Below are 26,786 nucleotides of genomic sequence, written 5' to 3'. Positions count from 1 at the left end.
CGCGATGTTATCTATACATGTATTTGCATTCATCACCTTTGAAAACCACGTGTGTACATTTCATGAATTTCCTAGGACAAGGTATTTATAAAGACAAACAAGAAAAATACCCTTGCTTCAAGGTTTGCTATATAAGCGGAAATTATTCCTGTATTTAATATACAAATTTGAGGGTAAACCTATAGCTCTGATACCTTAACACTTATAAAGTCACAAATGGGCCGGTACGACCTGAAGACTCTGCAGCCTGATCTGAAAGATGAACTGAAGAATGGATTATCCAAGGATTCCGTGGAGAGGGTGAAAGAGCTAATGTCCCAGTACGAAAGTTACCCCAAAGACTGGGAGGGCAAGGAACTATGGAGTGACGAAAAGTTAGTGTAAAGTTTTATATGTAAATAATTTTGTTATTAAATAATTTATTTAAAAAATAAAACCTTTTTTTATTGTCAAGCATATATATACTCATTTCCTCTTCCTTATTTCTTTATTCGCTGACGTGGCGTAATAGTTAAATCATCTAAGGCTGTGGTTGCTTCGTTTACCTCTAGGAATTTAAGACTGATATTAAAAACGCCATAGGACCGGAGATACAGAACTAAACTAGGTACTTACGGTCATTAAGAAATGAGGAATATGAGAAATAATATAAATGTTACATATTTTAAGTGGGTACGTCAAAACCTTAAAAAAGATATAGTATTACAGCATACTCCTCATACATTGAAGTCTTTTTTTAAATAGAACTGACCGTCCCAAGTCATCGTCACGGATGACATTGTAATTATTCAGGTAGATACTAAGCTGTCAGTTGGTAAATTTCCATCTGACACATTTTCATTGGGTGTTTTATAAGAACAGATCTGGTTCTCGCGACAATCACATAACGACAGCGCTAACATACTTGTGGACAAACGCTTGTTCGTGGAAGTTGGTGCACCACCACAAAAAGGAAAGAAAAGAAAAAGTTTTTATGGTCACTGCTATAAATACATATTTGAATTAGTGAAGTATTTGGAATAAATGCGAGCACTCTTACAATTAAATGTAAGAAACAAAGATAATTAACAACAAAGTAGCCATCGGACCTGAGGACCACTTCACTAAGCCTGTAGGAAGATCGCTGCACACTAAACACTTCGTTTGCTATACCATCTGCAAACAAGGATTGTAGAAATTGGTCATTCTTTTGCAAAATTGTTAAAGAATGGAATAGCCTGCCAGAAGACACCACAGCAGCAAAATCACTTGAGATCTTTAAATTTCAAGTGACTAAGAAAATCTAAACAGATTGTTTTAAATATGCCCACACGCAATCGGCAAAATCTTCAACTCAGTTAACTTGATGAAGGAGACCAGAAAGAAGAGGAAGAAGAATAAAGAGCGTGCCACTATTATTAAAGTATTCTCTACAGGAAAAAAAAGAGTTGGATCATGACATTATACCCAGATCGAAGAATTCCTTTTTCTTATAAATCTATTTCATTTCATAAATGCTCGCTACGTGATCGGAAGGTCGTGTGTTCGAATCATGACCGCGACTGACCTAAGTTAATAAAAAAAAAGTAACAACTGTTTCTAAAGTTTGAAGTGTAAGTTGCGGGTCTTTTAGATGAGACCTTAAAAACCGAGGCCCCGTGTCAAGGTACATGTAGGCATTGGCACGATAAAGAACCCTAACTGCTCAATGGCCCTGAGTGCTGAGTAAAGGTCTGAATTTTAAGCCCTTCACCTGTATATGGTGACGTCTCTATATGATTGAAAAATTCTAGAACGGGACGTAAAAACAACATACCATCAATCATTTCATAAATCATGTATTATAATTGTGTTTTCGCGCTTTGGATCGAGATCAGGAACTTTGTCTTCACCTAATTTATTTGCTTATTTTTATCTTTGGCGATAATGAAAACGTGTATTGAATTTTAAAATTTTCAAAATATTAATGCAAGTTTATGTAATAAATCTTAGAATTTTTATAATGGGTTTCATTCTTGCAAATCATTATCAACAGTAACGAGCTTGCTTACCGTGAAATGATTGAAATCTAAAATTGCACGGCATGTTGCCCTCTTTTATGTTCTTAGTGAAATATAGCACACAGTTTGCATAATATGGAATAATCTGATGATTAATGCTCTGATGGAGTTGGAGCAATTTTATTACTGATATAATTCTTCAACGAACAGATATACGAGGACTTTGTTGGACAAAGGGAATGGTCTTTACAATCTGATGATACTCTGTTGGCATACAAATCAGGAAAGCCCTATACATAATCATCCTAACTCCCACTGCTTCATGAAGACCCTAAAGGGTGAAGTGTTCGAAGAGCTGTATAAAAATCCGGATGTGACGTCATGTGGATGAAAAATGGAGAAGATAGCAGATAGAGTATACAAACTCAACGATGTAGCCCATATAACTGGCAAGTATAGTTTTGACAACTAAATCCGCAATTATCAAAAAAACATTCCGACAAGGTAAAAATAACAAATAGTGATGAAACATAAATCAAAACAAGAAAAGAAAACGAATCATAAACGGGGTAAATCACCAATCCCAGGAAAGACAAGAAGTAAGATATTGTGTCTAGGCGAGGGATTATAGGGATTTGGTTAACTGCACATTAATCCAAAAGATTTTTTTCCACAGTAAATTAACTTCGGTACCCACAATGCAATACTCTTTTCTCCTACGGTACTATTCTTGCGATGGCCAAAGAAAAGTGCACAAATAATTGTGAAACTCTCCATGCTTTAATATACTTTAAATTTAGATAGTAGATTAAACTCTCTTTGTCAATATTTGCCTTTTCTAGACTGCATTTAACATTTGAAGTCACCATCTTGTGACGTCACAGTCTGGATCTTCCAAATGTCTCATGCGGTTTGAAGTCATAAATTGCAAAGAAATACGATAAGTAACTTAGTATGAAAGAAAAATCGTTTTAGTCTACCTTGTTTAGGTATCCACCCTTCTGCGTTATTTCTTGGCAACTCTGGATAGTATATTGATCTTTATTATAATTCACATTACTTTATCGTTTTACTTTTTTATCAGCGAAGTTTTTTGTTGGATTTTCTCATTGACAAGTATTGTTTGATGGCTTATAGTTATATCTCTTTGTTTAGACGCAGACGGCCTTCACAGAGTTGGAAACAAAAGTCACATGGATGGCGCAGTTACCCTTCACCTTTATTCTCCGCCATTTTCCATGTGTCGTAAGTATGATGACGACACAAGTAAATATACAGAGGTTCCCATGACGCTCGACCAGGACTTTACGACCAGTTTAGTTTTATATAAACTATGTGTGAAGTGTAAATATTGCTTTCAACGTTTGATGTTTGTTTGATTCTTAACACGGCAAGTATTTCTCAATGTAATATTCAGAGAAACCATTCTTTGATGGTATTTTTCATGAATTCTGAGATTTTATTTTTATGCAACAGAATTTTACAGTCATTTATATCACATATGAATCTCTAAAAGACCTGTTTTCAAATCCCGTATTATGTATGTCAACTTACAATTATAGTGCATTAAATTTAATCTATTTTTGTTCTTTGAATTTAGTTTTGAATTTATTCAAACATGCATTGCCTTTTTCATAACTAAAATTAAAAAAAATATAATGTTCATGTATTGATTTGTTTTGCCTTACTACTGCTTTTATAGTTGGTCTGTTATAATTTACTGCAATGGATTTAAAGATTTTGTATTTAAGTATTAAAAAATAAAATTTAAACAAACATTTTCATGTGTTATTTGTCGACAGATGTCTGGCATATCACTTGTGTATTACATGTTTCAACAAGCATATTTTGGGTCTCTGTGGGCATTTTCCCGAGTACTGCACTCAGCTTGATAAAAGTGCGCTGCTCCGTCAAATCTACTGACTTATGTTTTTTGGTTCTTTTCATAAAGAACACATAGAAGAAAAAAAATACAATATTTCTGTTAGTACTTCAAATATTTTTGTTTGAAATAAAAATGCATAATAATGTAACAATTAAAAAAAAACCCAGGTTCTTCTAATAATCTCGTGAATTATGGAATATAAATTGAAACATTCTTGATTCTGTAAGTTCATTTCGAAAATTTCTTGCCGTGCTCCGTACATCACCATTGGCTATGTCAAAACACGCAATATATTTAGTGGAATTTAATTGATTTAAAAAAAAGATCCAAAATTTTTTCTGGAATCTTTACGAAATATATTTCTGTAAAATTTCATTCCTATTTGACGTTTGTAAGACTAACTAATAGCAGAGTCCGCGTAATTTTTGAACGGCTCTCGTACATAAGAAGTTTTGTTGAAGAAGTTATGCATTCTCACTATATGATATTTAGAGCACCACCCTAACACCAAGACTCCTGGCCTTAGTGCCATGAATTTCATAATTTTGGCGGAGTGCTGAATGATTATCACAATCATGCCAACATTTTGACTGTTTGATGTCCAGGAGCAAAGATTTTAAAATATTACATTAATTTTGATGGTTTCAAATAACGAATACATTGAATTGAAATTGCAAGTTATCTCAGCAGATTACATCCTTAATTCAAATGTTTGCGTGATTTAGCTGATAGCGTTTGAGAGAACGTACGTAGAAAGTTTTTCAAGTTCTTATTTCAAAGACCCCAACTGGGATACATGAATACAAATTAATACAAAATCTATACTACTATATTAAAATTGGATTCGAATTTTTGGCCTTTTAATACCGATAAATCGGAAGAGTGCTGTCTTTTGTCTTATATATTTTAAACATCATTGGTACTTGAAGATTACCAATTTGTTTTTATTTTTTCTCAATTAAGTTTCGCTAATTAATAATCAACGAAAATTCCTCAAATAATTCCGGAAATCATCTGGATTTTTGGATTTTACAATCTTGCGCGTGCGCATTACATTCACGGTAAATCAGTGTAAATCACGGTGTTCAAATCAGAGAAGACAAATAAAGTACTAAGTAGATATATATTTATTATTTTATAATTTCTCTAATAAGAAATAAATATATATGAACAGAATATATAGCAAATTCCCAATGAGTTTATCCATGCAAATGTGATATTGTGGCCATGTGGGTTATCAATCGCCATCTCGGAGACACATTTATTATATGTTATTTATGTCTCTGGCCATCTCAAGGGAGGCAAAAAGCTCATGATCGTAGGAGCAATGTTAATGTAACTACCCGATTTTATTTTATCCTTCCTTTCTATTATGCTTTTTTGGGGAAGGGGGGGGGGGGGGGAGTTACAACTCCGGCTAGAATCACATCTTAGTGAAGTAGGCATTCTTTTTCCGCCAAAAATTACAATAACTTTGAAATAAATCGAAATAATTAAATAACGTCAATAAAATCGATATTTTCAATTTGAAATGTGTCTAAATGATTGCAACTTGAATTTGTTCGCCATGTTTACTATTACCTTCACTGCTGAGGTTTATAACGCGGTAAATATGGAACATAAACTAAGGGCAAAGAAATATTTTCATATTTCTTTGGAGTGTGTAGTGAAAGTGAAATTAATAGCATTATTGTAGGCTTATAGCTTTGTTATGTAAATACATTTAAGGATGTTTAAAGGGAATAAGGCACCAAAAGGGAGTTAAGAAGCGTTTGGGGAAAATCTGTAACGGTTCCCGTTACAATTAGCCCTAGTTATATAATAGTGTTGTGTTTTGCATGCACTATGCCTAAACAGTAGTCAGGGTTTGACATATGGTGCACGAGCCGGAGGTGAGTGCACTATGTGTCAGACCCTGACTATTTTTAGGCATAGTGCATGCAAAACATGACACTATAGTTTTCATTATGCTGACTGTTGTATAAAAACGACAATATTTCCTCCTTTTCCAATGTTTCATCACCTCTTACAAACATGTTAGTACACCGCTAGTATGACTTCACGTCGTGGTACATGTACGTCATAATCTTCTTTTTTCTATTTTGAGCGTTTCATGCAAAAAAGTATAATGCACACGGTTTCAAAAAATTTAAGTTGAGTGAAGGGAGAAAAGTTGCAAGAGTCTTTTTAAGAAAAAAATCATTTTGTTTATTTTTAGCTCTACTGGTCAGAGACCGGAAGAGCTTATGCGATGGTAAGGTGTCCGTCGTCCGTCCGTCTGTCTGTAAACAATTTTTCAAAACGCTACTCCTCCTACAGTTTTGATCTGATTTCAATATAACTTGGCACACAAGTAGACTACACTAAGATATATAATTATGTGCATCGGTTTTGATTTCGATGAACGGTGTTGCCATGGTTTCTAAAAATAGAAATTTTTGTGAAATTCCTTTAAAACGCTACTCCTCCTACAGTTCTGGTCTGATTTCAGTATAAATTGGCACACAAGTGGACGTCATTTTGATACATAATTTAGAGCATGTTTTTTTTTTTTTATTTCGATGAACGGTGTTGCCATGGTGTCTAAAAATAGAAATTTCTGTGAAATGCCTTAAAATACTTCTTATCCTACAGTTTTGGTCTGATTTTAATATAACCTGGCATACAAAAAGACTATACTAAGGTACATTATTTGTTGCATCGGTTTTTGATTTCGATGTACGGTTGTTGCCATGGTTACTAAAAATAGAAATTTCTGTGACATTCCTTTAAAATGCTACTTCTCCTACAGTTCTGGTCAGATTTCAGTATAACTTGGCACACGAGTGGACTTCATTTTGATACATAATTAAGAGCATGTTTTTTTTTATTTCGATGAACGGTGTTGCCATGGTTATTAAAAATAGAAATTTCTGTGAAATTCCTTAAAAAATACTTCTGATCCTACAGTTTTGGTCTGATTTTAATATAACTTTGCATACAAAAAGACTATACTAAGATACATTATTTGTTCCATCGGTTTTTGATTTTGATGAACAGTGTTGCCATGGTTACTAAAAATATAAATTTCTGTGAAATTCCTTTAAAACGTTACTCCTCCTACAGTTTTGGCCCGAGTTCAATCTAATTTGGCACACGATTAGAATACACTACATTACATAATATGTATTTTGGGTTTGATTTCAGTGAATGGTGTTGTCATGGTTATAAAAATAGAAATTTCTCTGAAATACTTTCAAAACGCTACTCATACAGTTTTCGTTTGATTTCAATAACTTGGCACATAAGAAGACTACATTAAGATACACAATTCTATTTATTGTTGCATGTTGCAAAGTTTCAAATCCAAGTGCTACTTTGTTATACATACAGACCAGTAGAGCTACAGTCTCATCAGAGTCTTCTGGTTTTCTATTAGTGTCAAATATTTGAAACGAAGGTTATATATATTAAAATACAACGTTAAAGATAACAGCATCTGTGGTGTGACAATCTCGGGCTCGTGAGCTCGATCCCCGGCATGGGCGCTGTCGGGTTTTCTTCGGAAAAAGAAGCCGTGCACTATTTCGGCATAGTATGCTTACGCTATATAAACTCTTAGAACACTATGCGAAAATAGTTGGGCATTGATTATATAGAGACAAACTGACAGGTATCATAAGAATAAACAAGATGTGTGTGAAACACTGATGCCCCCGTATGGCAGCTTATGGCGAAGGTTTAAGTTTCTCAAATGCAAGTCAAAATCCAGGCCAAAAGATAAAAAGTGTTAAATTTGAAAGCCCTAGTGCAACTGTTCAAAAGTTATGGCGAAGGTTAAAGTTTTTTAAAAGTAAGTAAAACATCAAGGTCAAGGTCAAAGTTGTTAGTATCTAAAGGAAGGTCTTGTCACAAGGATTACATATGTGAAGTATTAAAGCCCTAGCACCAATCATTCAACAATTATGGCCAAGGTTAAAGTTTTTCGAAAGTAGGTCAAACTCCTATGTCAAGGTCAAAGGGTCAAAGTGGTTGATATTCAAAGGAAGGCCTTGTCACAAAGAATACACATGTGAAGTATGAAAGCCCTAGCATCAACCATTCAAAAGTTATGGCCAAGATTAAAGTTTTTTTAAAGTATGTGAAACTCCTAGGTCAAGGTCAAAGTGGTTGGTATCCAAAGGAAGGTCTTGTCACAAGGATTACATATGTGAAGTATGAAAGTCCTACCTCTAACCGTTCAAAAGTTATCGCTAAGGTTAAAGTTTTTCAAAAGTAGGTCAAACTGCTAGGTCAAGGTCAAAGAAGTTGATATCCAGAGTAAGGTCTTGTCACAAGGAATACACATGTGAAGTTTGAAACCCCAAGCACCAACTGTTCAAAAGTTATGGTTTAAGTTTTTCAAAAGTAGGTCAAACTCTAAGGTCAAGGCCAAGGTTTAAGTTTTTCAAAAGTAGGTCAAACTCTAAGGTCAAGGTCAAAAGGTCAAAGTTGTTGGTATCCAAAGAAAGGTCCTGTCACAAGGAATACACATGTGTAATATGAAAGTCATAGCTCCAACCAATCAAAAATTATGGGCAAGGTTAAAGTTGACAACAGACAAACATACAAACAGACAGACAGGACAAAAACAATATACCCCCGGGATCTTTCGATCCCGGGGCATAAAAATAAATCTACATATTTACATTGCACATGTATTTTGCTTATGAAGTGTGAGGAAAGTTACGGCATTCAAAACAGCATAACACGGACAGGGGGTCAAAAGGTTAAAGTATGCGTTTAATTTTGACGTCACAAACGTTGAACGCCTTGAAAGTGCAGCGTCATAAGTAAAAATAAAAATTCACGCTCACATTGAACAGAAACTGTTGCAATGGCTCTTCCATTAATTGTGACTTACCCGAAATCAATAATATTAGGGTTAGCATAAAAATACTTGTTTTTGTTCTCTTTTGAAAAAAAAGCACATTCTAAAAGGTAGTGGAATTCATACTGGGGTATTAGCGAGACATTATAATGAAATGAATAAGATTCTGGGTAAATGATTCTGAAATATAATTTAAACTAATGACTTCATGAGGGGTACGTAAAGGTAGTTTGAAGATGACTTAATCGTGGCTATTAGGGTTAGCATAAAAATACTTGTTTTTGTTCTCTTTTGAAAAAAAAGCACATTCTAAAAGGTAGTGGAATTCATACTGGGGTATTAGCGAGACATTATAATGAAATGAATAAGATTCTGGGTAAATGATTCTGAAATATAATTTAAACTAAAGACTTCATGAGGGGTACGTAAAGGTAGTTTGAAGATGACTTAATCGTGGCTTAGTGAAGTTTGGACATTAAAGTAACATTGCGCTACAGCTTTATGGTAAGTTTAAGAAGTTTGGACATTAAGCACCTAGAAGCTGCAGCTTAATGGTGGCATAATGGTGACTTAAAGGAATTGACTTCTTTAAGCCACCACAGCGATTGCTTAAAGATGGTTTTTCGTCCTGTAAGAAATAATCATAAAGGAAAACTTCGATACAAAGATAAGGCTTTTAGGTGTATAGATCATAATTTGTAAATTACAAAACGAAGATATAATTTTCATTTGGTATTTGACAGTTTTTGACAGTTATTTATTAAAACTTTGATCCATGTAAAATGAGGAAGGAAAATAAATGATTTGTAAATTATTTCTTAAACAGGAAAGACAAACGATATCCCTGATTTCCCGGAGATTACCTCTCCTTAGTTGTAAATATCCTTATTGGTTTCCATTCAGTAAAAATTGTTCTTAGATTTCGCACGAATTAATTTCAAATCTATTTCTTAGGGTATAATGTTAGTATCATGTTCAGGTAAAGACCAAGATTAGGAGAGCTGATATTTCTCAAGGATGAAATACATGAGTTCAATAGGAAATCGCACCATCTTCGTTTCAAGCTATCTCCAGAAAAGAAATTAAATTCTATATTTTTTAACGAATTGTTAATTATCTGAAGGATTGTAAATCATTATGTTGAATAGTTAAATGCATGTTCCCCCCCTCCCCCCCCCCCCCCAATAGTTTCGTTAAACATAATGTAATGTCGAACATGAAAAAAAAGAACAAGCTAAGGCTAACAAAGGACACAGCGACGGTATTATCTATATAGAAAGTATGTATGAAGTACATTTAAAGTATGTATAAATTATATTTATGATGTAAATAGTACATAACTTATGTCGTACTGTTACATAATCTAATGCTATTAATAGAAGTATGTGTTATGTGTGATGTCACTCGTTCGTCTCCGTGAGTTGTCGGATGTCACGATTGCAGGCGAGGAACAGTTGTACGCAATGTCTGCTAGGAAGCGGATTCAGCAGATTCGGGACTAGAAAGGTAACCGATACTGGACGTACTTCGTAATTCCGCCCGGGCTAACCGTGGAAGTGTACATATATTACCCCACCATGTGTAGTTCATATTGGAGGACTCATAGATGAACAGCTGAGTAAATTCTGACTGTCTGTATCGTGTATTTTGTTTGTAACTGTGTTTGTTTATTGCGTGGACCATGAGGTCCACGCAGAAAATACATGAGTTAAACCGGATGCCATGGGCTTAAGTCAGGCTACGCATGCGCGAGAATGCTAGAGAGTATACGCCTCTAAGACAACTTGCCCTTAGAATACTTCGCCCTCTTCGAATTAGAATATGCCAATTATAGGCAAACCTCGCTTTAAAATCTGTGCATCGTATTTATGTATTCTTTGGCGATGCCAAGATCCAAATTTCTCTTTTATACATATATCCGTATATACAAACTAAATTCTATGGTACAAGCATTTTTAAATAAGTAAGAAGAACTTATATAGATAGCTATAGCTTAACAGCTTGAACATGTTGAATTAAAAACTTAATTCAACTATTAGGTTTTAAAAGATAGTTTACCATGTTTACCGGCATTAGTTTTGTGCATCAAGGTTCGCAAAATAATTTGATAGACATTAATCCAAATATAGCTTGATAAAGGCCTGTAGCAACGTTTTTCCATGTGGGGGAGAGGGAGAAACATAAAAAAAAGTCTGCGTACTACAGATCTGTGCTACACAAGTACCATCTTACTAATGATAGAACATCTTCCGTATAAATCTAGTACAGATGTCAAGTCCCAGTCGTTATGAGTTGCATGTATCGAAATAGCCCGATTTTTTAAATGACAAATTAGGCCATACAATCGGGGATAAAATTTAAGAATTTTGCTATTAAAGTACAATCACTCAAAGTAGGCAGATCAATATAGAAAATGTTAACCTGTGTCACCTTTCAGAGTAACCGATGAACTCGTCCATGGATGTATCACCAAGATTTTTGTGTTGTCATGGGTGATAATTCTGAAAAAGATGACCAAGGCTCTTGATAAAGTTTACGTTGTTTATTGTTGAATTTCCAGCAAAAAGTCAAGATATAATATGACATATAAAAACATATAAGTAATAAACAATGAGTCTTTGCACTTGAAAAACATTGTGCAACATCATCTTAAAGTTAAGACATTTACTGACCACATTACATAATACCCATGATTCACATGTGCACATAATATCACATACAAACAAATAAACAAAAATGTTCTACAAATAATCTACAAAAGTGGGGAAAATTAACTTAAATGGAGAACTCGCTTGACCATGATGAGGTACACTATTTATGAAGACCATAGGATGTTTGACAATCAAAGATAGACAACAATTAATGAATTATTGCAAATGATTAATTACAATTGACAAATAAAATAAAAGTTGATAGATTAATTTTGAAGCAGTGATATGAAATGTTTGAGCCTTGAATTTTATCATTAGATGAAATTAAAAACATACAAAATATAGTTATGGAACTTGCATATAGAAATACATGAAGTACCTTAGCCTAGAGTCACAGACATTAGTGCACATGTACTATACTTGAATATGTAATCAAACAATGCAGAAAATATTCCGATTGTTACAAAAGTATAAGAAAAGCAATAATTTGAATGACTGAAAAGTTTTATACTTACAGCAATTGGTTCGAATAATTGATTAAATACATATTCTCAAGAAAACACTCTTTAGTGTGCATTTTCAACTTTTGCGGAAATGTAAACAATTTAGACTAAGTATAGACTCTAAACCGGTAAAATGGTAATTTTCCGGAATGCGGAATAGCAAATATTTAAAAAGTGAAATAATGAAATTTCTCTTAATCAAAAAGCATAAAAACAATTGTGAAATAAAAAGTAACAATATGAATTATTTAAAATGCTTAAAGTATTACACATTTTAAGTTCTAGACTGATATTTTGTAAATTTAAAACCAACAACGCAACACATGTTTTCCGGAAAGTAAAGTTGCAAAGAATATAAAGCAAGTTAACAATTTTAAAATAAAAGATGTAAAATAGCAGGAACCAATTAAGCTTAATAGAGAAATTAACTAATTGATGTAAATGAAAGTTAAGTTGAATAACTAAAGGAATTTACACGAATTCCTTTTAGATGAATTGTTAAGACAATGCATATTTGGTCAAAGATAAAAGTAACTTTTAATATGTACAGTTTTGCCATATATAAATTGTAAACAAATACATGAACACAAAACAAATGCATTGAATGTCAAAATATCAAATATGCATTGTAAAAATGGTACAAACATATACATATAATAATATACAAAATAGTTTCCTACCTGAAAAAGATGACCAAGGCTCTTGATAAAGTTTACGTTGTTTATTGTTGAATTTCCAGCAAAAAGTGACGCGCTGGGCATTCGAAACAAAAATCGGCCTGGTCAAGGTAGGGCTCCCCAGAGGGATAATCATAAAATAACACAGGTAAACAAAGATACACATACCCAAATTTCCTCTCGAGGGCCTCTCGAAGAAAACAAACTTAAAAGAGCAGTTCGGACAAAAGATCCTAATCCGATGACATGACACTAATTGAGTCGAGAGGACATCAAAGAATCACTTAATTGAATTGCGTGGCTTTGCGTAAAAGTTATTTGTTGATAAATAAAATGAAATTTCGCCTTGCCTAAAAATGTGTGATTATTTACAAAACTTCTTAATTTTATGGCTTGGGGATAAAATAAGTGTAAATGGTTCTTTGCAAAAATGAAGAAAGGATTAAATGAGGAAAGTTCTGTAAGATGTGAAATGGAAATAAAATATTCATAATAAAAAAAGTACAAATTATTCAAAATATTATTAAATTAGATTTATTCTAAAAATATATCAGAGGGTCAATGAGACCTGATGATAAGTCCCTCCTGGTTTGAAAAATCTTTGTCCTCAAAGATAAAAATTGTGGTATAATGGTAAGTGGGTAATGTATTGGTATAAAATATGAAAAAAAAGGAAATACAATCATCTAACGCTAAGTCCTAATAAACAATACTTGTATCTAAAAAAAAAATCTACATCAACAAAAATGTGAACATGCAATATTTCACAAAGAGAATCAAAAAAACACATGAGATGCATGTTACAATGTGTGATACATATCACCAAAAAAACATAATACAAAATAGTAGTTATATACAGAAATGTGGTAATGAACATGGTAATATATGCTTGCACACTTCTTTCACACCGGGTAAGTATTGCAATCCCAGATCTACTTCCGTGGACAAAATTTTATTGAAGTAATCGAAAATACTGGTGGTGAGATAAGAGGAAATAAGCAGTATATGGTTGCTTTAACAAATTTCGTAGTCTGTGAGCTTTAAGTGGTGAAATGCAAATGGTGTCTGGGATGTTGATGCGTTTGTTTGTATGAGTATTTACAATGATGAAATCAGGTGCATCTATGGTGAGGTTTGCCCAAATGAGATATGTTCTTTGTATGTTTATGGTCTTGATGTCTTTTGGAGGTTGAATGTTCCAATTGTCAGGGCAAAGTGGAAGTGTTAGAAGTGGGATTAGTATGCAGTCAGTGCCAGTTGTGAGTTCCATGTGAAGTGTGGTTTTGTGAGTTCTTTTAAATTTGCTCCATAGCTTGTGAGCGTAGAAGCAGATGAGTAGAGTGGTGAGAATGGATAGTGTAACATATGGCCAAGGTGTGGTGAATGATGTGTAGATATTCTGAAGTATAGGTGTTGGTGTTTCAGTGTCCGGGTCATTAGTGTAGTAGGATAGGAGGTTAGGATGTGGGGTTGGGAAGGCTTGGGCAGGTGTGGTAATGTGCGTTAAGGTAAGTATGGTGGTTAGCTTTCTGATTTTGAAGAATGACCAAATACAGTATATCATGCACAGTGCTGTTAATGCAGAAGCTACTAAAGCAATGGTGCCACTAGTATCAGGAAAGGAATCAACAGTAAAATCAACTTCACCTGCAATCATTGATTCTGCCAAAGACTGAAAAACAGTTGCATCTTTTTTAGCTAATTTTGCCATTTTTTTGAGGTTTAAATGTTGTTTCTGATCTGCGGCCAAATATTGAGAAAAAGAATGATTAAAAATTTTGAATTTTGGAACTTTTAGGTCTAAATATTGTTGAAAGGTTGTGTCGCCAAAAATTGTGGAATGAAATTTTGGATCAAAGAATTCTTGTATGAGAGCGAGGTTGACAGGGTGCAGTACTGAAATTGAGTCAGAATTGTTGTTACATTGACCAATTCTAGGAGGCAAGTATAGATTCCCTGAAGTGACAGAACATAAACATGGTAGTTGCATTACACAAAATGGACAACCTTTAATTATTCTTTGACCTGTTGAGCAATCAAGGACAATCATTGAAGTTTGATAAAATAGTGTATTTGAGGGGGACAATTCAATAATTGAAGGTTTAATTTTGTTAGGGAAGAATCTAAAATCACATAATTCATGTACAAAAGACTTTTGGTTGTAAAATAATGCTGAAATACAGGAGGGTGATGCTGATGATGTAAGAGCAAGGTGAAAAGGGCAAAATTTTGTAGATGTACCAATGCAGTTGGAAATTTGGTTGGATGTAACAGGTGTGAAATGTTGGTTGTCGTGTGTATGCGCAAAGTATGTTGGAACATCTGACAGTTGTGTGGCATGTGAGGTTGACGAGTTGATAGGTACTGGAAAAGAGTAAACTCTGTACAACAAAAGAGGTTGTTTGAATGGAGAAATTGGAATTTTTAAAGTCAAAAATAATGTTGAGTGTGTTCTTGCATACAAAAAAATCACCAAATGAAAAATAGGACAAAGGGTTTTTGTGGATTATGTGAAATTGGGGGTATTTTCTGTCGATAATATTTTGAATTTGATTAAGAGATGATTTTATAGCCTGGGGGGTTATTAGAAATGGAGATAATTTGCCTTTAATCAACTCATGGATACTGATTTTGATATGTTCCAAGGCAAGGTTTAAAGTGGCTGAAGCATTGGTTTGTTTTAAGATCAATTGTTCTAATAGGACAAACTCTCGTTCTGTTGACTCCAAAGAACGATGTAGTAAATCAGTCAAAGCTAATGTGTCATTATGATTTCTCTCTATTGCACCCATAACATTGTTAAATCTAGCATCAACAGTTGTAATAAATGATGACAGGTGTTTTTCTTGAACTGCCATAGCATGAGCAAGTTTGGCATTGTTGCGATTGAGGATTTGCATATGACGTTGTAAGGTGTTGATATCATCTGAAGTAGCTGTGCCAAAGAGAGACTTTGATATCTGACCAACAAAATCAAATAGTCCACGTTTCGATCTGGAAGACCCGATGAATTGGTGTTGCCTAGGGATATGTGTTTGGGGTATGAGGGAGTGAATTTCCTTGACAGTTGAGTTGACCGTTGCCATCATTTGTGTTCTCAAAGTATTAAGTGTCTTGATTATATATTTGCCGTACTTGCATTGTGGGTCGTTGTTGCAGTACAGTTGTCGATGTAAATAAACTCTTTTGGGTAGTGGGATCTGGAAAGTATGGGCCCAATATTCCTGTCCCAGGTAGAGTTGATGAGTTGGTTCAAAGAGGACTCCATAGTTCAGTCGTTGGACTGCAGCAGCATCGCCAGTAGACACACAACAAAGGATAGACAAAAGAGCCATGATGAAGAAAACGTTGGATAGTCCAGGTGTACCTTAATGAAGGAAGTAAGATTTAGGAATATGTCATGATACATTGTTAGTATTAATGGGTAAACATGTTTATGGCATGAAAAACATACAGAAACACTAACAATGGTACATAACGAGTGGCTTAGGGAGCTAAGATAGAAACAGGATTATAGGAAAGGGTAGGTAGAGAGTAGGACTGGTTCGTTTCTTCATTACTTGTTGAAGCAAGTCAGTCGTTTTGTCTTCTTTCGGGAAGTCCCTTTTTGTGTTTTGGTGATGTGAAACTCGCGAACCATAGAAGGAGGAAGAGTTTCCTCGGGTTCCCATGTACGTTGCGCATGTCCAAGCCATTTGACTCGGAACAGTTTCTTGCCTTTTTGAAACTTGTATCGGAGGAGTTTCTCCACATAGAAGGTTTCATTGGAGTCGTTTGGTTGAGTGGGGTTTGGTGGTACTGTTGCGTGGTTTGTGGTCGCAGGGTTTGACTGTGTGTCCAAAGTTGGATTCACGTCAGGTGTTGAATTTGGTTGAGGCAAAGTTGGCTCAGGTAAGGATGGAACTTGGTCTTGATCTGCTTCATCTGGTGGCAGATGGTTATCAATGATGGGCTGGTCAGGGGGTGGGGGATCGAGACTTGGTCGATGGTCTGGGATTTCATAGACCTTTAGTCTGTTTGCATGAATGAAAGACTTAAGCTCTTTGTGGTTTGAGCATCTCCGCAATTTGTAGGTGTTGTTTGGTCCAACAGATGTGACATAGAATGGGCCATCCCACGGATTATGTAGTTTGGGTGATAGACCTATTGGCACTTTTGTGGAGTGGAGTAGTACTGATTGGCCAACATGGAAGGCTGGTACATCTGTTGCTTTCTTGTCGTACTGCTGTTTTTGTTTCTTTTGCGCATTTTTTATGTTTTCTTTTGCTATGTCCTTAACAATTTTTAAGTGGGACATAAGGTCAGAAACATGGGTTTTTGCATCTTTGTTGAGACCATTTCTTGGAATAAGTGAAGTATCAAAGGGAAGATTCATTTCTCTCCCAAAAACAAGATGATAAGGAGAAAGGTCTGAAGCTTGTGTACAAGGACTCATTCTAATGGCCATCATAACACCTGGTAGAAGACTTGGCCAATTTGTCTGGGTTGAGTTAACATAAGTTCTTAGACACTGAGCAATGGTGCTATTCATTCTCTCACATGTTGCATTTGTTTGAGGGTGATAGGAGCTAGTAAAGTGCCTTGTTACCTGAAAAATTTCACAGACAGCAGTGACAAGTTTACTGAGAAAATTCTGTCCTCGATCACTAACAATAACTCTAGGGGCTCCATATCTAGCAAAGATTTGAGAGAAAAGAACATTGGCAATTTCTTTGGAGTCTTGAGTTTTTAAAGGAAATGCCTCAGGGAACTTACTGAAAGAGTCCACAATAAGCAGTATGTATTTGTACCCTTCGTCAGATGTTGTGAGTGGACCCAGAATGTCCATGTGAAGGCGGGAAAAGGTATCCTCTACAGGCATATTGACTAAAGGAGCTCTATGAGGATTTGTAGATTTCTTAGAATGCTGACAGGCGTCACAAGAGCGAATGTAATCTGCAACATTCTGATACATTTTGGGCCAGAAATACTTGAGTTGTATTGCCCTGTAAGTTCTATCTAAACCAAGATGGGCTCCTCCGGCAATGCTGTCATGATATGAACGAAGAACATCTTCACGCAAACAACGTGGCACTGCAAGTTGTTTAAGAACAGATTGCACTCGTGAGACTTTCTTAGAACGAGGTTCATAGAAATGAAAGAGGGTGCCATCTAATAAGACAAACTGATTACTTTCCGAGATAAGTTTATCCCTGTCTTGTTTTGTAGATGGGACTGTGCCATGCATCAAATATGCATACATAGCTCCAAAGTCTGGACATTCACTTTGTAACTGACCAACATTATCAACTGTGGAGATAGGACACACAAGTGGTTTGTCAAAGGTAGCATCTTGACTTTCAGACTTGTAGAAAAATGTAACCTGATTGTGTTCTTCACAAGTAGAAAGAGAAGAAATAGTGGTGCTGGGAATTAGGTCCTCTGGATCTGATGCATTCTTTGGTTGGTCAGGGTAGGGACGTCTGGAGAGTGCATCTGCGACTCCATTTTTCTTTCCCTTTTTATGAATAACATTGAAGTTATAGCCTTGAAGAAGAATGGACCAGCGAGCTAAGCGACCTGTGTCATGCTTAACAGATTGTAGCCACTTAAGAGCAGAATGGTCAGTGAAGACAGTAAAGGGTTTGTCAGCAAGATAGACATGGTAAGTTTTGATACCCTCAATAATAGCAAGACACTCTCTTTCTGATATGGAGTAGTTTCGTTCAAATTTGTTGAGAGAACGACCACCAAAAGCAATGACTCTTTCAACACCATTATCATCAAACTGACCAAGAATGAAGCCTAGAGCAGTACCCGATGCATCAGTAGTGAGCACAAAAGGTTTTGAATTGTCAGGGTAAGCCAGGACAGGTGGAGAAGTAAGAGCACTTTTAAGTTGTTCAAAAGCAGCCTGACACTCTTCAGACCATTTGAACTTATTGTCTTTGCGCAGAAGGGCAGTAAGAGGACTGATGATTGAACTATAGTCTAGAATGAACTTGCGATAATAGTTGCACAAACCAAGGAATGATCGAACGTCTTTTGTGCATTTAGGGGTTGGAAAGGTTTTTACTGCATCTGTTTTGGCGACATCAGCTTTTACTCCATTCTTTGTAATAATGTGGCCTAAATAGTGAACTTCTTTCAGAGCAAAAGAGCATTTATTGGGCTTCAGAGTAAGTCCAGCTGATTCAAGACGAGAAAAGATGTCATGAAGATGTTGTATGTGTTGTTGAAAAGAATTTGAAAAGACCAGTATGTCATCAACATACACAAGACATGTTTTCCAATTAAGACCTCTAAGTACTTGGGTCATTAAAGCTTGGAAACTAGCTGGAGCATTGACAAGCCCGAAAGGCATTCTTTTCCATTGATAGATTCCTGTGGGGGTTACAAAGGCTGATTTGTGTGCTGTTTCTGGGTCCATAGGAATCTGCCAGAAACCTGATGCAAGGTCAAGAGTAGAGAAAATATTGGCTTTTGAAATGCCAATTGTATCAAAGACATCTTCAAGTCTGGGGAGAGGAAAGGTATGTTGTTTTGTGACTGCATTGAGTTTCCTGTAGTCAACAGCGAAGCGTAGTTGTCCATTCTTTTTCTTCACCATGACCACAGGGCTTTGCCACATGGATGTTGATTCCTCAATGATGTCTGCGTCTAACATTTCCTCTAGTTGTCTGTTTGTTTCTTCATTAACCTGAGGTGACTGGCGATAAAACCTTTGGCGAATGGGGTATGCGTCACCTGTCTCAATTCTGTGGGGCTGCAGAGAGCACTTACCTAATTCTTTGAGATCTGTTGCAAAGACTGCCCTATGTTTTTGGAGAAAAGCTTGGAGAATTTGCTTTTGATCAGAGGTTAGATCAGAGGAAGATAAATCAAAGGAGATGGGTTCCTTAATTTCCTGCTTTTGATCGAGAGGTGTTGTCTGAGTGGGCGTGTCAAGAGATGCAACAGTGTCTGAGTTTATACAACAAGCTGATGCAACACATGTGTTTGCTAAGAGAGTGATGGGCTCATCTGTTGAGTTGATAATTTGAATGAAGTGTGAATTATTGTTGACAGTGTCTATCAAGCATTTAGCACCAACAAGACCCAAATCTGGTAAGTCTGGAGAAGGTTCCAAGAGAACAGATTGAGTTTTAGGTAGATTTGAAATGCACACTTCTACAGATGTGATTGATTTCGGTTGAACAGGGGTAGACTGGCAAACACGTGCAATGCCTGTGTTAATTTCAAGAGCTAGGACTTCATGAGTAATGGGGTCTTTGAGTGAAAGAGTATTTTGTGCAACGTTTAAAATAGCATTGTTTTCTTTCAGAAAATCTAGGCCAAGGATGACAGGATGTTGGAATTTTTCATAGACTTGAAAAGTGTGAGTAATAGTGCTGTTTTCAAAAGAAACTGGCAAGGACAGAGCACCAAGACTGCGATGTTTTTCACCGCCAACAGCGACAGCATCAGTTGCATCCATCGACTGTAGCTTACCCCTATCTATACCTAACCTAGCTAAGACAGACGCTGCTACACAAGAGATACTTGCACCCGTGTCGACTAATGCTCGTATGGGAGTTCCATAGATTTCAATGCTAACTGTTTTTTTCATAATAGGCATGATCAAATTTACATTGCTTAATGATTTACTGGTGGGGGTTTGGGGTTTTGGGATGGGTTTTGGTGGACAGTTAGTTTTGGAACCATTAGAATGTTTAGTTGACACATGCTTAGTATGAGAAGTTAGCAAGGATGAGTCATTGTTAGCTTGGTGCCTATCCTTAAGAAGGATAGGCGCGTGTCCCTAGTAAGCAAAATTTTGGCCAGTGGCTTGGTTAGTAGGGTTATTTGAATTTTGCTGATGAGGTGTTATTTGTTGTTGATGTGTTTGTGTTGAACGTGGATTTGTTCGACAGACTGAGGCAAAATGACGCCAAATTCCACAATTTGAACACTGTACATTAAATGCTGGGCAAGTAGATCTAGGAAAGCAGTACTTACCACAACCATTGCATGCTTTTCTCGCTCTCTGGTTTGTTGGCTGGTTCTGTGCCGGTGGAAACCATTGTTGTTGTTGTTGAGTAGGAGCCATCTGTTGAGGCCAGGGCATTGGGGGTACCATCCATGGAGTTTGGAACGGTTGGTTGGGCTGGTTCCACGGTGCCTGGGTCTGGGGCATCTGGTTGAATGATTGAGATCGGCCATGGTTAGGGTTCTTTCTTTTTTTGTTTTGATATTGTCCTTCTGAATTGGTAGATAGAGCACTAATTTCGTTTTTCAGTGTCTCTCTAATCTGTAGCGTGAGGGCTTGAATATCAAGATCATGTTTCGAATCACAGTCTATTTCCTGTTTCGCTAGGTCCACTGCATGTCTCAGCTCTTGGAAAGTTTTAGGTTCTTTAGAAATGACACATTTCTTGACGTTGTTTCTTAGTCCATTCATAGTAAATTGGACTTTATAGGGTTCAGGAAGGTCATGACCCAGAGATGTTTTTTCGGCTCGTGCCAAATATTCGTTAGTTGTTTCTGTGGTTCCTTGTTTTAAACCAAGGAGAGTGTTTGTTTCTTTGGTTGCAAATCTGTCTATTAAGCACTCTTTGAAGGTGTCCAGGTTATTTTTTTGAGTTGTTGTTAAAGTCTGTAGCCATGTGGCTGCTTGTCCATCAAAATTGCAAGCAATTGCAGGTAATGCATCTTGGTCAGACACATTGTGGAATTTTTGCCAGTTTTCTAACATAGTAATCCATAAGTGAACATTCTCACTGCCATCAAATTTCTTGAGGTGAATTCCTGAGGCCATTTTTGCTGTGTTTGTCTGAATAGTTTGAATACCTTGTTGTGCGGAAACAGTCACAGTTTGTTGTATGTCTGCAACAGAAAGTGGTTCTTGTTCAGATGATGGTTGTATATGCTGTGTGTCACTAAGGTACAAATTTTGGTCCTCTGTGGAACTATGTGTTTCCTGTTCTGGGGTTTGGTTTTCAGTTGAAGGAATTAAATCCTGGCTATCAGAAAGGTGTGAAGCTTGGTCTTGTGTGGAAACTTGTTGTTCCTCTGAAGGGTTTGGCGTTTGTTCCTCTGTGTTAAGTAGTAAGTGTTCGTCTGTTGATCGTAAATAATAGTTGATTGGTTTCGTCTTCATGTGGGATCTTCTTCGTCTCTCCACCAACTTATCACCAAGATTTTTGTGTTGTCATGGGTGATAATTCTGAAAAAGATGACCAAGGCTCTTGATAAAGTTTACGTTGTTTATTGTTGAATTTCCAGCAAAAAGTGACGCGCTGGGCATTCGAAACAAAAATCGGCCTGGTCAAGGTAGGGCTCCCCAGAGGGATAATCATAAAATAACACAGGTAAACAAAGATACACATACCCAAATTTCCTCTCGAGGGCCTCTCGAAGAAAACAAACTTAAAAGAGCAGTTCGGACAAAAGATCCTAATCCGATGACATGACACTAATTGAGTCGAGAGGACATCAAAAGAATCACTTAATTGAATTGCGTGGCTTTGCGTAAAAGTTATTTGTTGATAAATAAAATGAAATTTCGCCTTGCCTAAAAATGTGTGATTATTTACAAAACTTCTTAATTTTATGGCTTGGGGATAAAATAAGTGTAAATGGTTCTTTGCAAAAATGAAGAAAGGATTAAATGAGGAAAGTTCTGTAAGATGTGAAATGGAAATAAAATATTCATAATAAAAAAAGTACAAATTATTCAAAGTATTATTAAATTAGATTTATTCTAAAAATATATCAGAGGGTCAATGAGACCTGATGATAGATGCATTGACGGCCGTTGTAACAAAAAGAGATATTGGTTACCCCATATCCAAGATATTCGACTTTAATTTACTCTAATTTTCACCAGAAAAAAAAACTGCACGTTATGAAACTAGTACGGCCGATATCTCAGCTGTGAGTGGGCAGATTTCAAAGATTTTTTTTTCAGGGAAGGTGCATCATTAAAATATCTCCAGACGTGTTTTTCATTTTTTTCAAAATTCACTTCCATTTGCATTTTTTGAGGAAAATTGTATTTTTTAAATGGAATTTTGTCCCATAATTTTCTCAAGAACGGCTAAAGATATGAAAGTGAAATTCACGGACATGATAGAACATCACATGTAGATATGCAGATCGACCTTTATTTTTCGTCGTTCGTACTTCCGGTCGCGGACGGAAGTGAATTCAAAGTCTAATTTTTAAACTTTTTTGTTTTTCAACATTTTTCTATGAAATTTACATGGTTAATAAAGAGTCTCATAAGAAGATTAAATATATAATTTGTTATAAGATTGATCAACTCATACTCTAGATATTCGTCATTTTTCACTTCGAAGCGGTGGTCCTTGCTAGCGCAATGGTTAGCATGGTGGATTTCACGCGGGCGACCCCTGTTAAATCCTCAGAATGTCCGTACTAATTTACTTTTTCAGCTTAGATATAACATTTTATCTTCAAAATGATGTCTGGTATTTATTCTGTTCGAAATTTGTGATATTTGATCAATGTAACATTTTATTACATTTCATGTAGGAATACAACTACAGATACCAGGAATACATAAAGTAAAACTGTTACCTTTTGAGAAAGGTGTCAACTTCTCTGATGACATGATATGGCTGATTCAAACTGGAGGCAAATTTTTTTTCGTTTCCTCTCTTTCTCTCGATTAAAATGCCATTCATTTTTCCTACTTTTCACCGACGTTTTAAAGGTTTGTTCTTAGGAACTTTATTGAAAAAACTTGCGATAATGAAGGTTTATTCTTGAAAACCTGTAGTACTTGAATACACAAGAAAATTTGACATTAAGAAATGTTTCCAATGAAATATTGCAGGATATTCTTTCAGCGAAGAATCGGTCGGAAGACCACTTGTTGCCTTAGCAACAAGCACATATCTAGTTTTTATTATTATTAAGTCTTTCCACCTTTCTGTGGAAAGAGCTATTGAAATTGTTCTGTTTATTATAACTATTTCTCCGCCAAGCGTGTTTTTGAGTTTCAAGATTTATCGAGAAGATTTATAGTCCATGAGAATGTACTCCTTAAAAGATTTTTGCAGTTGACCTGCGTATATGAACTTTGACCCCTCAAGGAGTTATGACCCCTTTCGCAATAAAAGCTTGTTATCGCTACTCCTTCGAAACCATAAACCGTAGAGACATGAAGCCTTCACTAATGTCTTTGACTAATTTAGTAGATTCTTCAAACTAATCATTGCGAAAGTATTCGTTAACCCCTTCAATGAGTTATTGCCCCTGAAAGTTTTTGAAGTTTACAAATGAAAAATTTTCTAAACGCTTGACCAGACACTTGACCAAATGGTCCAGATGTTCAAAAATCTGGTAAAAATACCCTTTCTTATTAAAACTTTTAATCTTTTTGCTTCTGATATGCCCAAGTGCAGAGAAAATTTATAAAGAAATAATGCATTTTTACTACAGATTCACTATTTTATCAACAGACCCCCCCCCCCCTCCCCACCTAGAAACACCACAGCCTCTGACCCTGGGACCAGAAGTTTGTTCATCATAAGTAATCACTTTGTTTATCTGCTTAACACTAAGGAGCAGACAGAATTATTTAATAGAATTAATGCATTTTCAATATATTATCAAGAGCCCCACCCTTACACCAGCACATCTGACCCGGGGTCATGCAATTCACTACTCTGGAAGAAGCACTCTTGCTCATCATAACTATATACTTCGCTTCTTTGCTTTTTAACCAGAAAGAGAAAAGAATATTTTCAAAGAAATTTTGCTTTTTCACTATATAATCAATAGAGCCCCCCCCCCCCCAACCTTTTCACTAGAACCCTTGACCCTGGGGCCGTGAAATTCACAATTTTGGAAGAGGCATCCTTACGTATCATAACAATGCACTTAGTTTGTTTAAATCGTACCCAGGGGCAGAGAAGAAGATTTTCATCGAAAAAATTCACCTTCACTATAGGATCTATATAGCCCCACCCTAGAACCAGAACCCATGACCCTGGTTCCATGAATTTCACAATTTTGGAAGAGGCATCATGTCTTATCATAACAATGTACTTTCTTGTTTGTTTCAAAAATACCCAGGAGCAGAGAAGATTTTTAAAGCATTACTGCATTTTCACTATATAATAAATAGTGCCCGGCCCTAACATCAGAACCTCATGAAATTCACTACCCTTGCTTATCATAACTATGCATTTAATTTGTTTCAATAATACCCAGGAGTAGAGAAGAAGATTTTCAAAGAAATAATGCACTTTCACTATATGATCTATATAGCCCCGCTCTAGCACCAGAAACCCTGTCCCTGGGGCCATGAATTTCACAATTTTGGTAGAGTCACCCTTGCTTATCATAACTATGTATTCAATTTGTTTCAATATTACCCAGGAGTACAGAAGATTTTCAAAGAAATAATGCACTTTCACTATATAATCTATATAGCCCCGCCCTAGCACCAGAACCCCTGACCCTGGGGCCATGAATTTCACAATTTTGGTAGAGTCACTTTTGCTTATCATAACTATGTATTCAATTTGTTTCAATAGTATCCAGGAGTAGAGAAGATTTTCAAAGAAATAATGCACTTTCACTATATGATCTATATAGCCCCCCTACCAACAGAACCCCTGACCCTGGGGCTATGAATTTCACAATTTTGGTAGAGTCACCCTTGCTTATCATAACTATGTATTTAATTTGTTTCAATAATACCCAGGAGTAGAGAAGAAAATTTTCAAAGAAATAATGCACTTTCACTATATGATCTATATAGCCCCCCCCCCCAGCACCCCTGACCCTGGGGCTATGAATTTCACAATTCTGTTAGAGGCACTCTTGCTTATCATAACTATGTATTTAATTTGTTTCAATAATACCCAGGAGTGGAGAAGAAGATTTTCAAAGAAATAATGCACTTTCACTATATGATCTATATAGCCCCGCCCTAGCACCAGAACCCCTGACCCTGGGGCCATGAATTTCACAATTTTGGTAGAGGGCTCAATGCTTATTGCAATCATGCCAACAGTTTGACTGCTTGATGTCCAGGAGTAAAGAAGAAGATTTTTAAAGATTGCATTAATTTTGGTGGTTTTAGCCCCACCTCTCAGGCCCCAGGGGGGCAGGGACCATGATATTCACAAATTTTGTTCCCCTTCACACATAGATGCCATATGCTAAAATTGGCTGAAATTGGTTCAACGGTTTCAGAGAAGAAGCTGAAAATGTTCAAATGTTAACACACGACGCCGGACGAAAACAGATAGTTATAGGTCACCTGAGTGACGCAGGTGACCTAAAAAAGTATTTATCGTATTTATTATGTAATAAACAGTACATAAATATCCTAGGAAATGTATTCTTATTCTTTTCAGAACTAAGGAATACAAAACCAAATCAACCTATAACTCTATAACTTCAATATGTATTACCGAACTTTTTTGTTTTGAATTTTAACACTTTCACTTTCCTTTTTAAATCATAGCGAGAAAGTAAGAAGATATATAGAAGCATATGATGTCAATCTCCAATTACATAAAGAACAAGAACATCCTCATTTGTATTTGATGGAAAAGAGGGGTGATTTGTTAGTAAATTTACCAGTTGGTTTTAGAAAAAGTTTAATTCACCATCTCTTACCGACGTCTCTATATGAGTGAAAAATTTTTGAACGGGACGTAAAACAACATACAATCAATCGATCTCTTAGCACAGGCTTTAGGAACCAAAAAATCTTTCCCAGTTGTGATTGTTATTTCCCCACTAAACTTCATTCATAAAGACCAATAAGAGTAGTTAAAGATACATGGCATTTCAGCATGTAGACTGAACATTTGCTCCAAAGTTAAAGAGACAAGAGATGAAAATAATGAAATTGGTCCATTTGACCTCTACAGAAACGTTGACTTCAAACACGTAACACATGATCATTTTTCTGTGGTGTTGTGTTACCCGAGGCCCTCCTCAACACTAGAAAAGGATATTTGCTATTGATTGACCCAATTTTCAGTGTAGTTGCGGTTGTAATTGATGAATGTCACATAATTGAAAAATGGTATTTTACAAAACAGAACGAAACAGGTCAAAAATTTTCAGTATGGACGAATCTCTCGGAGATTATATTAGACCAAATCCCGTGAACCCTGAAGGGCTTCTCAAAAGATACCAAATTGATATACCTGTGAACTCTTCAACATGACTATTCATTTCTTACACCTATGTTTCAGAAAGTCAGGTTATTAAGAATGTAGCCGTGTTTATA

At 35.9% G+C, this 26,786-nt stretch overlaps 1 pseudogene; it reads left to right on the top strand.

Moving 5' to 3' along the window:
* The first annotated feature begins 216 nt into the window (after window positions 1–216).
* Window positions 217–10,215, top strand: LOC133175147 (cysteine dioxygenase type 1-like; annotated as a pseudogene).
* The last annotated feature ends 16,571 nt before the right edge of the window (window positions 10,216–26,786 follow it).

Source organism: Saccostrea echinata, unplaced genomic scaffold (assembly GCF_033153115.1).
Source record: "Saccostrea echinata isolate AGI-Se365-2 ecotype Australia unplaced genomic scaffold, CSIRO_AGI_Sech_v1 ptg000061l, whole genome shotgun sequence".
In the NCBI taxonomy this organism is placed as follows: Eukaryota; Metazoa; Mollusca; class Bivalvia; order Ostreida; family Ostreidae; genus Saccostrea; species Saccostrea echinata.
The sequence above is the reverse complement of the archived record's forward strand: the minus strand, read 5'-3'. Positions and strand labels throughout refer to the sequence as shown.